Genomic DNA, 12,273 nt, shown 5'->3' on the forward strand with positions numbered 1-12,273 from the left:
AGAAAACAAAGCTAGTAACAGTGCTCTGGGTCAACACCCACATTACTACATGAAAGAGCCGAGAGTATTTCGGGTTTTACAAAGGAACGTAATTTGGAAATTCCGACCACGCCAATGTGACCGGGGTTCAGTGTAGGTTACGAAAATAACATGTATTTCATGAAAGGATAACGTTTACAAAGTCTCTTTCTCTAAGGTTTTTCAAAGGAAGCATAAGACATGCAATGGTGGTTGCAAAGTTAGAAAAGATGCAAAGACAAGATGGAACTAACAAGAAACAAGCATAGAACCATGGTTACCTTGAAAGAAAATGAAAGATCAGATTAGGGTTTTCGTTCTCTACCGAAACCGCAAGCCAAGTTGGAAATTCTGCTTGGGTTGAAGGGTTCCTCTCGGTGTGGGTATCGTTTTTACAAACGCTGGGTATCGTTTTTACCGAGGCAGCTCCATGTAGCTTTCTCTAGAAGCTTCATTAAGAGGCTTCCTCCAGAAGCTTCCTCGTGGTTTCTTTGAGAAGCTTTCTCAACAAGCTTCTTTGAGAAGCTAGATCCTTATCTATCCACACCCCTCTATTAACTAAATTAACTTCCTTAAAAATAATTACGGATGAAAATAACGCAACAAATAATCAAACATCAAACATAATTACTAATAATATATAGATATATATATATATATATCAGGGTGTTACAAAAACCAAGTACACGAGCAGGTCTTCACCAAGCTCTAACTTAAGTGACTTGAGTTTTGATGCGAGATTGGACATCTCCATAATGTACTCCCTTATGTTCCCTTTGCCTTTATACTTCATGGAAATGAGTTTAGCCAAAAGGTTACTCGTCTCCGCCTTTTCATTTTTCGCAAAGTATTGCTCAATTTCCACAAGAAACTTCTTTGCACATTGACCCTCAGAAATAGAGCCCCAAAACGCCTCTGGAATAAAGCGCTTCATGATCATAAGGCACATTCAGTTGGACCGATCCCACTTCTCAATTTTTACCTCATTAGAGGTTTTCGGAGTGGAAATGGATCGTTTCGTCCTCAATGCCAAGTCCAAATCCATACAGTCAAGAACAATTTCTATGGCTTCCTGCCAGACCTTAAAATTTGTCTCATTCAACATTGGGATAGAATTCACTTGGGCAGCATTTGCAGCACTGGTAATATTAACTAAAGGGAGAACAAAAATAATAACATGTTCACAAATAATCAAGCAAGTCATATAAAGTAAGTATATAACAAGACATGCAAATATTTCCCATAACAAATCTATCACAAGATACCCAGCACAACATTAATTCTAGTCTTTGGACAGAGAAATTAATTTGTAATTGGTACTCTCAACGCAATGATCAAATGTTGACAATTAATTCTGACAAATAATAGTTTTTCTTTGGACCGACTATTATTCTCATGAAAAAAAAAACTTAATAATTGTCACATATTTATCATCACAGGTATGTTATTATTTGGCCAAATTGCGTCTTCCTTTGGACCGAACACAATTTGCATAAATAATTTCATACTAACATCCATGCAATTTAATTAAATCAATTTACACAATAGAGGTTACTTTGACAACATAATGGTTCAATCAATTTAATTAAAATTACAGGACACGCAAATAAATGGAAAAGATCTGTAATGATTAAATTTGCACCCAATTGTGATAGCAGTAAATGTTTGGAAAAAAAACATCATGGTAAACTAATTACACACCCGAAACAAACATATCACGGTACTATCACAAATTTATACTAACCACATGAATAACATAAATTATCAGCTTATCACCGTTTCATGGAGAAAAAAAATAGTTGGCAAAAAATAATAATAAATTATTCATATAAGACAAAAGACCATTGTCTTATTACTGATTCATATAAACAAAAAATAAATATTTATGAAATTGTGCCACGAACTAAATGCCAACACCAGATACATAAAACCTTTATCCCAAATAGAATAATATGTCAGCAAATGCGACACAAAAAAATTGTACAACCCTGTAAATCAAATGTAGAGGCCTTTTATTAATTCTAAAGAGGAGAAAAACTTTATGGTCATAACACATGAATTTAGGGGTTTTACAATTTTATTGATCAAAATAGTTTCTCCCCAAAATAAAATTAGGGTTCATATAACTAAAATGATCTAGATATAATACATATCAAATAGAGCTTTAAATCACAATAATCTAACAGTAATGGAGGCTCTGATACCACTTGTTGGGGAGATTCGAGGGGTACACATGTGGAGCACGAGTCACCACATAAGGAGACCTGACACCACACTCTAACCCAAAACCTTAAGGCTCAGCTTTATGGGTCTTCTCCTCACTTATATGGTGTTCAACCTTTCCACTTCTATCCGATATGAGACTTCACCTCACACTTGTAATCCAACACATCTCCCCCTCAAGTGTGAGTCTCTTCCACATGGTAGTCTCCCCCTCCTGCGGTACTTACCCTACCCGCTAGCCATTCTAGCCACCTCGCTCCACCTACGGGGCACGCTATGCCGCTAGCCATTCTGCCCACCTGCGGTACTTGCATACTCGTCTGAGACGGTCACCAACTTGAACCATCGACTCTAATATCAATTGTTTGGAATTTTCAATAAATTTTATAAAATGCCAAATAAGCATCAAAACACATTACGTCAGATTATCAAGAGGTTTTGAGGAATACCTGGATCCATAGAGCTTGATTAACACACAGCGGAATCTGACAGTGGTAACGAACAATTGGTTTAATGACCTTCCTCAACTAAATCATCTTCTTCCTTATGGGATCTTCATTTTCTCTTCAAATGGGGAGAGGAGAAACTGTTTATTGATTTGATATATTGGGGACCATAATCATGCCTTATGTTTTAAATCTATTAGGGTTCCCATTATCCCCTAATGGGCTAAACTGGTTTCCGCTTATTAAGCCCATATCAATTATTTGTTGGTAATTTAATAGGCTCACTCAAATAGATCATTTTATATTGAATCCATTTAAATACAAATAACTAATATAAATATTATAATATAATATGTAGCCCATATTAATTAATTAAGAATTATAAAATTCCTAACAAAGAGTTCTAGAAGGATTCAACTGGAAATTGTTGATGAAAAGTGAGTGATTATGCTACTATACGCTCATATATAATCTATCATTCCTAGTGTGTTAATCGAGTTTTACTTTTAACAAAGGGGCATTATCCAATGCACATTATTTGGTGACTACGTTGGCATAATTAAAAGCAACATGATTGATCATTACTTTGATTTACCAATGTTAGCTTTACAATATATGAAGTTTAAATCATACTAAGGTAAAGAAACCTTGAAAGCTAATTTTATATTAGTTGATAATTAATTTAATATAATTATATATAAATTGTGTTATTCCTTTTATAGGGGAACCGGTGGTGCAAAATTTGATTAACTAGAATATAATTTGGAGTCCATAGAATGAACAAAGCGAATTACTTAGACAGAAGTTTTCTATATTTAATAAATGTTCTAAAATATTTTGTATATGAATGTTTAAGTTTTTATCATTTTTTGATACCAAGTCATCAATTCCATTTATTTTGAAATATATAAATATCTATGAGATTTGTTGATCATGGAATTGAAAGTAAAGTTCCAATTAGCGTCATATGGGGGAAAACACAGGTTACGGAGCTATGAAAGATGACTTTCTATCAATGTATCCTAGGAAGAGCATTACTCAATTTCATATCTTAGAGGAGTTTCTGTTTAATTCAATTTGAATAATTTGTTCTAATATTTAAATACTTATTTTACTTATATATATTATTTGAATTTATTTATTATTTATTTTATAATATACTGGAAGTATATTTTTTTTGTAGGATGGTACATTCATTGTGCATGTAAATGTAATCGGTTAGTATCAGAGAATTCTGGGATATATTTTTGTCCAAGTTGTCAAGCCAATGTTGTTGATACAACTCATAGGTATTATATTAATTAATTTTAATCTAATTTAATATATATATATATATATATATATATATATATATATACATTTATTAATGAATCTAATTATCATTCTAATGTATAATCATTTGTTTAACTTTATTAAGGTACAAGTTGAAAGTGGAAGTGTTTGATGGCTTTGATATAGTTGCATTTGTTCTATTTGACACGGATTATGTTAAATATTGGATGTTTCTTGTACTGATTTATTAAATGGGAAAGAGATTTGAATATGTTGTCCATTTGATATATTATTTTATGATAATATTTGTATAGTTGACTTAGTCTAACCTTTGTCTAGCATGCTAGCTGAAAAAGAATCAAACTATGCCTTTCGATTTGATGACTCTTTCAAAGTTAAAAGGATTTTCCTTGACTCTGAAATTATAAGATCATTTAAGTCAGAAGGATTAATATCAACACCAAAAAATATTTTAAAAATAATTTATGTGTGTTATGTTATCCTTATGTCATCATTAATTTATTATTTTTTAGATTAAATTATTTATCATTTTTTTCATCAGTCCAAATTTTCCAATCGATTTGATGCCATTGATCAACATGAGCTGGATTCAAACGTCAAGTCTGACACCATTATAGATGATATTGTATCTCTTGAAGAGGATGATGTTGTGAAACAAAATTCTGGGAAATCTAAATTAGATATTGATATCAATAAAAGTGTCCACACTGTGAATGTAGACAATCCACCACGTGAACTAATTAATAAAAAGTGTAAGAGCGTATGCGGAAATTGTAATTTGAATTGTCTCGACGAGGATTAATTGAACTGTAAGAAACATTTGAGGTTTAAGGCTGTTAAGCTTGAAAAGTAACGAAGTATATGTTTAAGGGAAACTATATCTTGGTATCGTCACATGTATCAGTACATTTATGTTTATGTTAAGCTATTGTCCTTCTTCTAGTTTGTTTCATGGTTTTAAGTATTCAAGAAGGTTGTATAACCATTTGTATTCTATGTATTGGTATGCATAGTTTATCAGTTAATTTATACCAGTAGAAATAATTATCTTAATTGTTTTTTGTTGAAGGGTGTCATTTCGATATTTGTAGTTGGAATAAATCTATTTATGAAATTGTGTTCAATTTTTTGTTTGTGCATATAGATTTCAACGTGTTACTATTTGTTTTTTTTCAAAGATATATGTTTACGCTATGCAAGCCCTCAAGTGTCTAAAACACTCAATAAACTACACTGTCTATATTTCCAAGCTCCAAAAATTTTGATATGGAATATGATGACTCTTCTGGCGGGTGCAATAGAATGTGGTGAGATTTCGATTTTAATTAATCATCAACCAACCGATCCTTCTACTAGTTTAGAAGAAATTTAAACTCTAGATAGAGAATGAGAGGGGTACAGGGAAGATCATTGGATCATGCAAATATACTCACTATAATCCCTAACATAAAAACAATTAAGCAACATTTACTATCATATTCATAATTTTCTCGATCGGTATCTCAAAGGCGATCACTCGTTTCAATTTTTAATTTATTCTAGATTACCTTCTAAATATATAATTATATTTTCGAATTTTTATATCATAAATCTGATCCAGCCCAATATTAAAACCTTTAATTAACTAATATTCATTATGTTCTAACGTTAACATTATCTATCATAATTATTATTCATAAAAGTGATGTCGAACATTGATCATTTTATATCAGGATTCAGGAGCCTGCCAGTGTCACTATTTGGAATGATATATTCTTAAATAAACTAATTCAAAATGACGGAGATTCAAAAGGAGAAAAAACAGATACAAAATGATTAAATTGGGTGACTTAACGATTAAGCAGTAAATCACAAAATAAATTTCGACCAAATTATGGTACATTGTTATTAAAAAGGGAGAATGTAAGGGTATGTATGCTAATAAGACAGAGGAATGGAAATAGGATTAGAATCTAAAAAGTTATGGTTGAATATGTTGAGAATATCAATGGAGCTCAGCACAACAGAAACACAAATACGTACAACATGCTTAACTTGCATGCATTGTGTTCTAATTATGTTTCTGTTTTTATGTTCTTGGTATGAATGAGGTGTGGCCTACGTTAATCTCTCTTGTCTTTAGCACCAATCTATCTCTTTTTTTTTTTTTGCCTGTCTCCTTATAAATAGGAAAGACATATATAGAGAACGGCAATAAAGACAGCCCAATAAAAAACGTTAAGAATTCAATTGCATGCTATTATTGCACCCTTCAACTTTTACTTGCCTGTTCATTATTTTTATTTTTCTCTACCTTTATCTCTTATTACGACTTCAAGTTTTCTGTGATAATTCTTGTGTGTTCCTCCTTCTGCTACATCAGTTTAACCAACATTTTGCTCTGGCCAAAACCTCATGACATCTTAAGTTTTATTGGATATCTTGCTTGCATGTTTGTCTTATATTGAAAGTAAAAATAGTAAGAATTAAATGTTGTTGATGACTTTTGTGTCGGTGAAACAAAATATGATTCGTAAACTGCTATATTGGAGATGTCGTTAATGTATAATTTTAATTGTTCATGATTGTCTCATACTCTTTCAATGTTATGGTAGTTCATCGACAAATTTGTTACTGAGCGACGTTCGTTTGTTATGTGTTGCTATGTGTGATGTCACTTCATATTATAGAAATTATTTAATAGGTCACTGAAGGCCTCTATATTGTAGCACATAGCACTTCAACATCAAAGTCACCTACATATTGAATAAAGACGGTATATCACAAAATTAATCTTAGACATTTATATTACAAAATTTTTTATAAGGTCTTTTTCAATCCACTTGGACTTTATATTATAAGCCCAAACAAGATATCTAACACACCATTAATCCTCAATCTTTGGTGATAAGTCTTGTCAAACAAAGATTGTTTTTGAACATTCCATTTGTAACATTTCAATTTTTGTAATCTAGATTAAAAAGGATTGTTATTTATAAATAAATAGAGCTTTAGGAAAATGATGAGATTTTATAAATAAATAAATAAGGAGATATAATTATTAATTAAAATAATGATTTGAGAGAAAATAAAAAGGGTATTTCATTTATTTGTTTGATAGAAAATAAGATAGAGTTTGTTTTTATAAAATAAATAAATATAGAGAAAATAATAGGCTGAGTACCCTAGGTATAAATAGTTATGTTAAGTCAAGTGACTCTTTTTGGCCTCATTTTCGTTTTTCCCCTTCTCCTCTCCAAAACTCTTTCTTTTTCCCGCAGCCCATCCAACCTGTCTCAGAAAAAATGACGATCTCAAACTCGTTCACCGTTGGATCGTCGTGAAATTTGAGTACCACGTTCGAAACCCAATTTCGAACATTCTCACCGTTGGGAATTTCAACATCATATCTGAGCTTAGAGGAAAACACTTCGCATTGTAGTATTTTTAATTTTCCGCAGAAACCCAAAACTGTCTCGGTAAAACTACGATCCCAGTTTCGTTAACCGTTGGATTTTCATGAAATTTGGATATTTTGTTCTAAATTCAATTGCACACATTTCCACCATTGGGATTTTGAGATAATATTCGTGGAGGGAGAAAAAGGAATCGCATGAAGACAGTACAAGTGAAGGTTTCAATTTCTTCTCCGTCTCTCTGACGTTTGGGAATTCTATCGGAGCAGTCGGAGGAATAACTGAAGGAATCTTAGGGAACCACTAGAGATGTTACTATCGCTGGCTGAAGACACGTGAGTCCGCTCAGAGGTAAGGGATGAGTTTATCGCAATTGGGGGTTAGAATAAAGATGTGTACGGATCCTTAGAGAACTAAATTTGGGTTTATTTTGGGATGTTTATTGAATTATATTTTTCCCTTTATGATTATAAATACAACATTATTGTGTTCTAGGTACCAATTGATGTCCAGATGAGAATTGATTGATAAACTTGAGTGCTCTTGATGTCTTTGTATTTAACCCATGATTTTGATTAATTGATTTTGATACAATTGTGAGAAACTATTTCAGAGGTTTTACACCCCATGTTGTGATAAAATCTTTTGTATAAATTGTTATGTTTAGGTTATGAAATGATGATTCAAACTGTGCGTATGTGATAAATTGAACATGTGACGGATGATGAAATACATGTGTATTGAGATGAGATGTATGTATTGAGTTGTGAACTATGAACAGTGCAATTGCACAATTGTAAGACCATTTAAGGGCGACGAGTATTGTGATGGGATCCACTGTGGGAACCCGACGAGTTAAAATAATTTTGAAAACAATTGAGTAAATGTGTGTATTGCATAGTTCATAAGTAAAGTGTATATGATTCATGAGGTGTGATAACATGTTAAATTGAGATTATACCATGGTGATTGGGATTAAGTGTATGTGATAAATTGAGTATGTATATGATTGAGATATATATGTGCATTGAGGTGTTGTGTGCATTGAGTTGTGAACTATGAATTGTACAATCACACGACCATAAGTCCCTTTTAAGGCGACGAGTTAATGCTAAGTCCCATTTAGGGTGACGAGTTAATGCTAAGTCCCTTTTAGGGCGACGAGTTGATGCTAAGTCCCTTTTTGGGCGACGAGTTGATGCTAAGTCCCTTTTTGGGCGACGAGTTAATGTTAAGTCCCTTTAAGGGCGACGAGTTAATGATAAGACCCTTAAAGGGCGACGAGTTAAAATTATTTTGAGAACAATTGAGGAGTCGTGTGTTTTGTACAGTTCATAGATAGAGTCTGTGTGCTAAAATGTTTTCTGGGTTGGACCTGAATCAGGAGGGAGAGACCTTGACGGACTCTTCGGAGTGTAGGCCTTGGGGGTCACACGGTTTGAGTGCTCCTTTAAGCCTATGTTGATCCCATATGGTTGGAGCATTCTCGCAAAACACTATGACCCTGACTGGTCTCCCTATGATATTACCTAGTGAGAGTGACTTGACTTACTATTGTGTGGTTTGTCTTGTCATGTACTCCTAGGCGCCCGACGAGGTTTTTCACTGACATGGTACCACATTGCATATAGGCTTGAGTCTTAGCATAACTGTTGCATACGCTTGCTAATTGTTTATTATGAAATTGATGTGTTATTATGTCTTGATCGGAGTGTGTAATTCCTGTGTATTGTGATTGATGATTGAAAGGTGTGATTGATGGATGAAAAGTGTGATTGATGAATGACAAAGTGATGAAATAATGTGAGATATGCTAAGTAAATTGTATTTGGCTACTATATGTTGTGTTGTTTCTCTCTAGTAGTTAGAAATGTGATAACTCACTCCCGGTTTGCTGTTTGTGTTTGGATCCTGTGATGATCTTGAAATTTGTGTTCGGGGGAGCAGATGAATAGGTGGATGACTATACAGAACCTCATGCTAGAGGACACGAGAACACCACGCTCTGATAGGATGTGACATTAGGATATAGGTTTTATATTTATTGTATGAAACTTAGATGACCTTCTTTGAGCCGAGATGACTTTATTATTTATTTGGACAAGTTTGAATATGATGTAGAAGAAAATGAATGTGAGCCTTTTACCCATTTGAAAGGCTTGTATTTAAAAATACTTTTAATTAATATTTGAATTTTTATTCCTTTATTAATATATATGTGAGGGGTAGAGGGTGTCACACCATTGTTCACATGGAAAACTTATATGATGATTATTCCGGTCAAATAATGATTGTCTTTGAACATTTCATTATTCACATGAAAAATCACACTATTTATAATCACCACATGTTTACTATTGCAAGCATGTAATTATTCTGTCAAATTGTGTCTTCCTTTGGGCCGAGCACAAGAGCACAATTCACATGAATAATTTCATGCAACATCCATGTAAATTCAACCAAATAAATTTACGCAATAGAGGTTACTTTGGCAACATGTTGTTTCAATCAATTTAACCAAAAATACAAGACAATTTAATACAATAAATGGAAGGTCTTAAAATTAGACAAATTTTCTTAAAATTACATAATTTAACCAAAAGAATCCTTTAAAGATACTAGAGAAAAGGTTTCTTTATGGTCAATGTCTTCCTTTTGAGTAAAGCCTTTAGCAACTAGACGAGTCTTGTATCTCTCGATATTACCCTTTGAATCCTTCTTGATTTCAAATATCCATTTATAACCAATAGGTTTCACACTTTCAGGCAATTCGACTAGATTCCAAAATTCATTGTCATTCATAGACTTCATCTTATCCTTCATGGCATCAATCCAATTTTGAGAGTTAGAACTGTATATAGCTTGACAGAAGTTGATTGGATCATCCTCTATTAAACAAACACCATCCTTATGTTTTTGGAGAAATATAATATAATCATTTGAGATTGCACTTCTCCTCTCTCTAATGGATCTCCTTAATGACACTTCTTGAGGTTGTTGAGGTTGCTTTAAAGGTATTTGAGGGAGAACCTCATTGTTGTCTTGTTCTGGAACAATGTCAATAGTTTGAACATTGTCTTCTATTACTGGAGTTGTGTCTTGAACAGTAATAGGTATGAGGACTTGATCACTATAAATAACAGGTTCTTCCTCAAAGACAACATTCCTTATGTTCTCTTCCTTCCCAAACTCAACTTCCTCAAGAAATCTCACATTTCCCGTCTCGAAAAAAGATCTTAAGGTGGGATTGTAAAATTTATAGCCCAGAGAACATTCAGCATAGCCAACAAAATAGCAACTAATTATTCTTGAGTCCAACTTTCTTTCATATGGCCTATAAGGTTGTGCCTCAGCTGGACAACCCCAAATGTGCAAATGTTTAATGCTTGGCCTTTCCAAGAAGTTGTAGGAAAAGGACCACAAATGAAATATTGTTGTCCATTTCAAGAAGGTGTAGGAAAAGAACCACAAATGTCTGTATGCACTAGTTCCAAGACGTCTTTAGCTCTTTCGGCACCTAATTTCCTTATGTTTGTTCATTTTCCCTTTATGCATTCAATACAGACCTCAAAGTCTGATAAATCCAAAGGGTCAAGAATTTCATCCAACACAAGTCTCTGAATTCTTTGTTTAAAGATATGGCCCAAACGCTTATGCCATAAGGTGGCTGAATTCTCATTCAATTTTTCATTTTGTACCATGTGAACTTATTTGCAGTATTTCATTATAGGAACTAACAACATCAAGCATGTAAAGATTATCAATTAAAGAACCAGAACCAACCATATTTGAATTTTGGTAGAGACTAACTTTATTATTTTCAAATGAACAAGAAAATCCAAATTTGTCCAAACTAGAAATAGAAATCAAATTCTGTCTAAAAGACGGTACAACAAAAGTCCCAAACAAATCCGAATAAAATCCAATTTTTAAATGTAATCTAAAAGTTCCAATAGCTTTCACAACAACCTTCTTGCTATCACCCACAAAGATGAATCTTTCATCATCACTTGGTGGTCGGCTCCACAGGCAACCCTTCATAGTCATACTTATGTGAGTAGTAGCACCAGAATCTACCCACCAAGTATCTTTAGGTACAAAAACCAAATTAACTTCTGAACAAACTACAATAAGAAATTTATCTTTCTTCACACGCCATGCATCATACTTGGGACACTCTTTCTTCATGTGTCCCAACCTCTTGCAGAAGTAACAGGAAAATTCCTCATCCTTATTTTGTTTCTTTTGCTGAGAAGTTCCTTCCGTAGCACCCTTAGTCTTCTTCCTTTTCTTAATCTGAAAGGTCAAAGTCAAGTGAGCACTTTCAGTCCTATCTCTTTGCAGCCTCTCCTCTTCTTGCACACAGTGATATATAAGCTCATTGAGGGACCATTTGTCCTTCTGAGTGTTATAGCTCACTTTGAATTGCCCAAAGTGTACATGAAGCGAGATCAAAACCAAGTACACGAGCAGGTCTTCACCAAGCTCTAACTTAAGTGACTTGAGTTTTGATGCGAGATTGGACATCTCCATAATGTACTCCTTTATGTTCCCTTTGCCTTTATACTTCATAGAGATGAGTTCAGCCAAAAGGTTACTCGTCTCCACCTTTTCATTTTGGCAAAGTATTGCTCAATTTCCTCAAGGAATTTCTTTGCACTTTGACCCTCAGAAATAAAGCCTCGAAACGCCTCTGGAATAAAGCACTTCATGATCATAAGGCACATTTGGTTGGACCGATCCTATTTCTCAATTTTTACCTCATTAGAGGTTTCCAGAGTGAAAATGGGTCATTCCATCCTCAGTGCCAAGTCCAAATCCATACAGTCAAGAACAATTTCTACGGCTTCCTTCTAGACCTTAATATTTGTCTCATTCAGCATTGGGATAGAATTCCC

Source organism: Glycine max, chromosome 4 (assembly GCF_000004515.6).
Source record: "Glycine max cultivar Williams 82 chromosome 4, Glycine_max_v4.0, whole genome shotgun sequence".
NCBI lineage: Eukaryota > Viridiplantae > Streptophyta > Magnoliopsida > Fabales > Fabaceae > Glycine > Glycine max.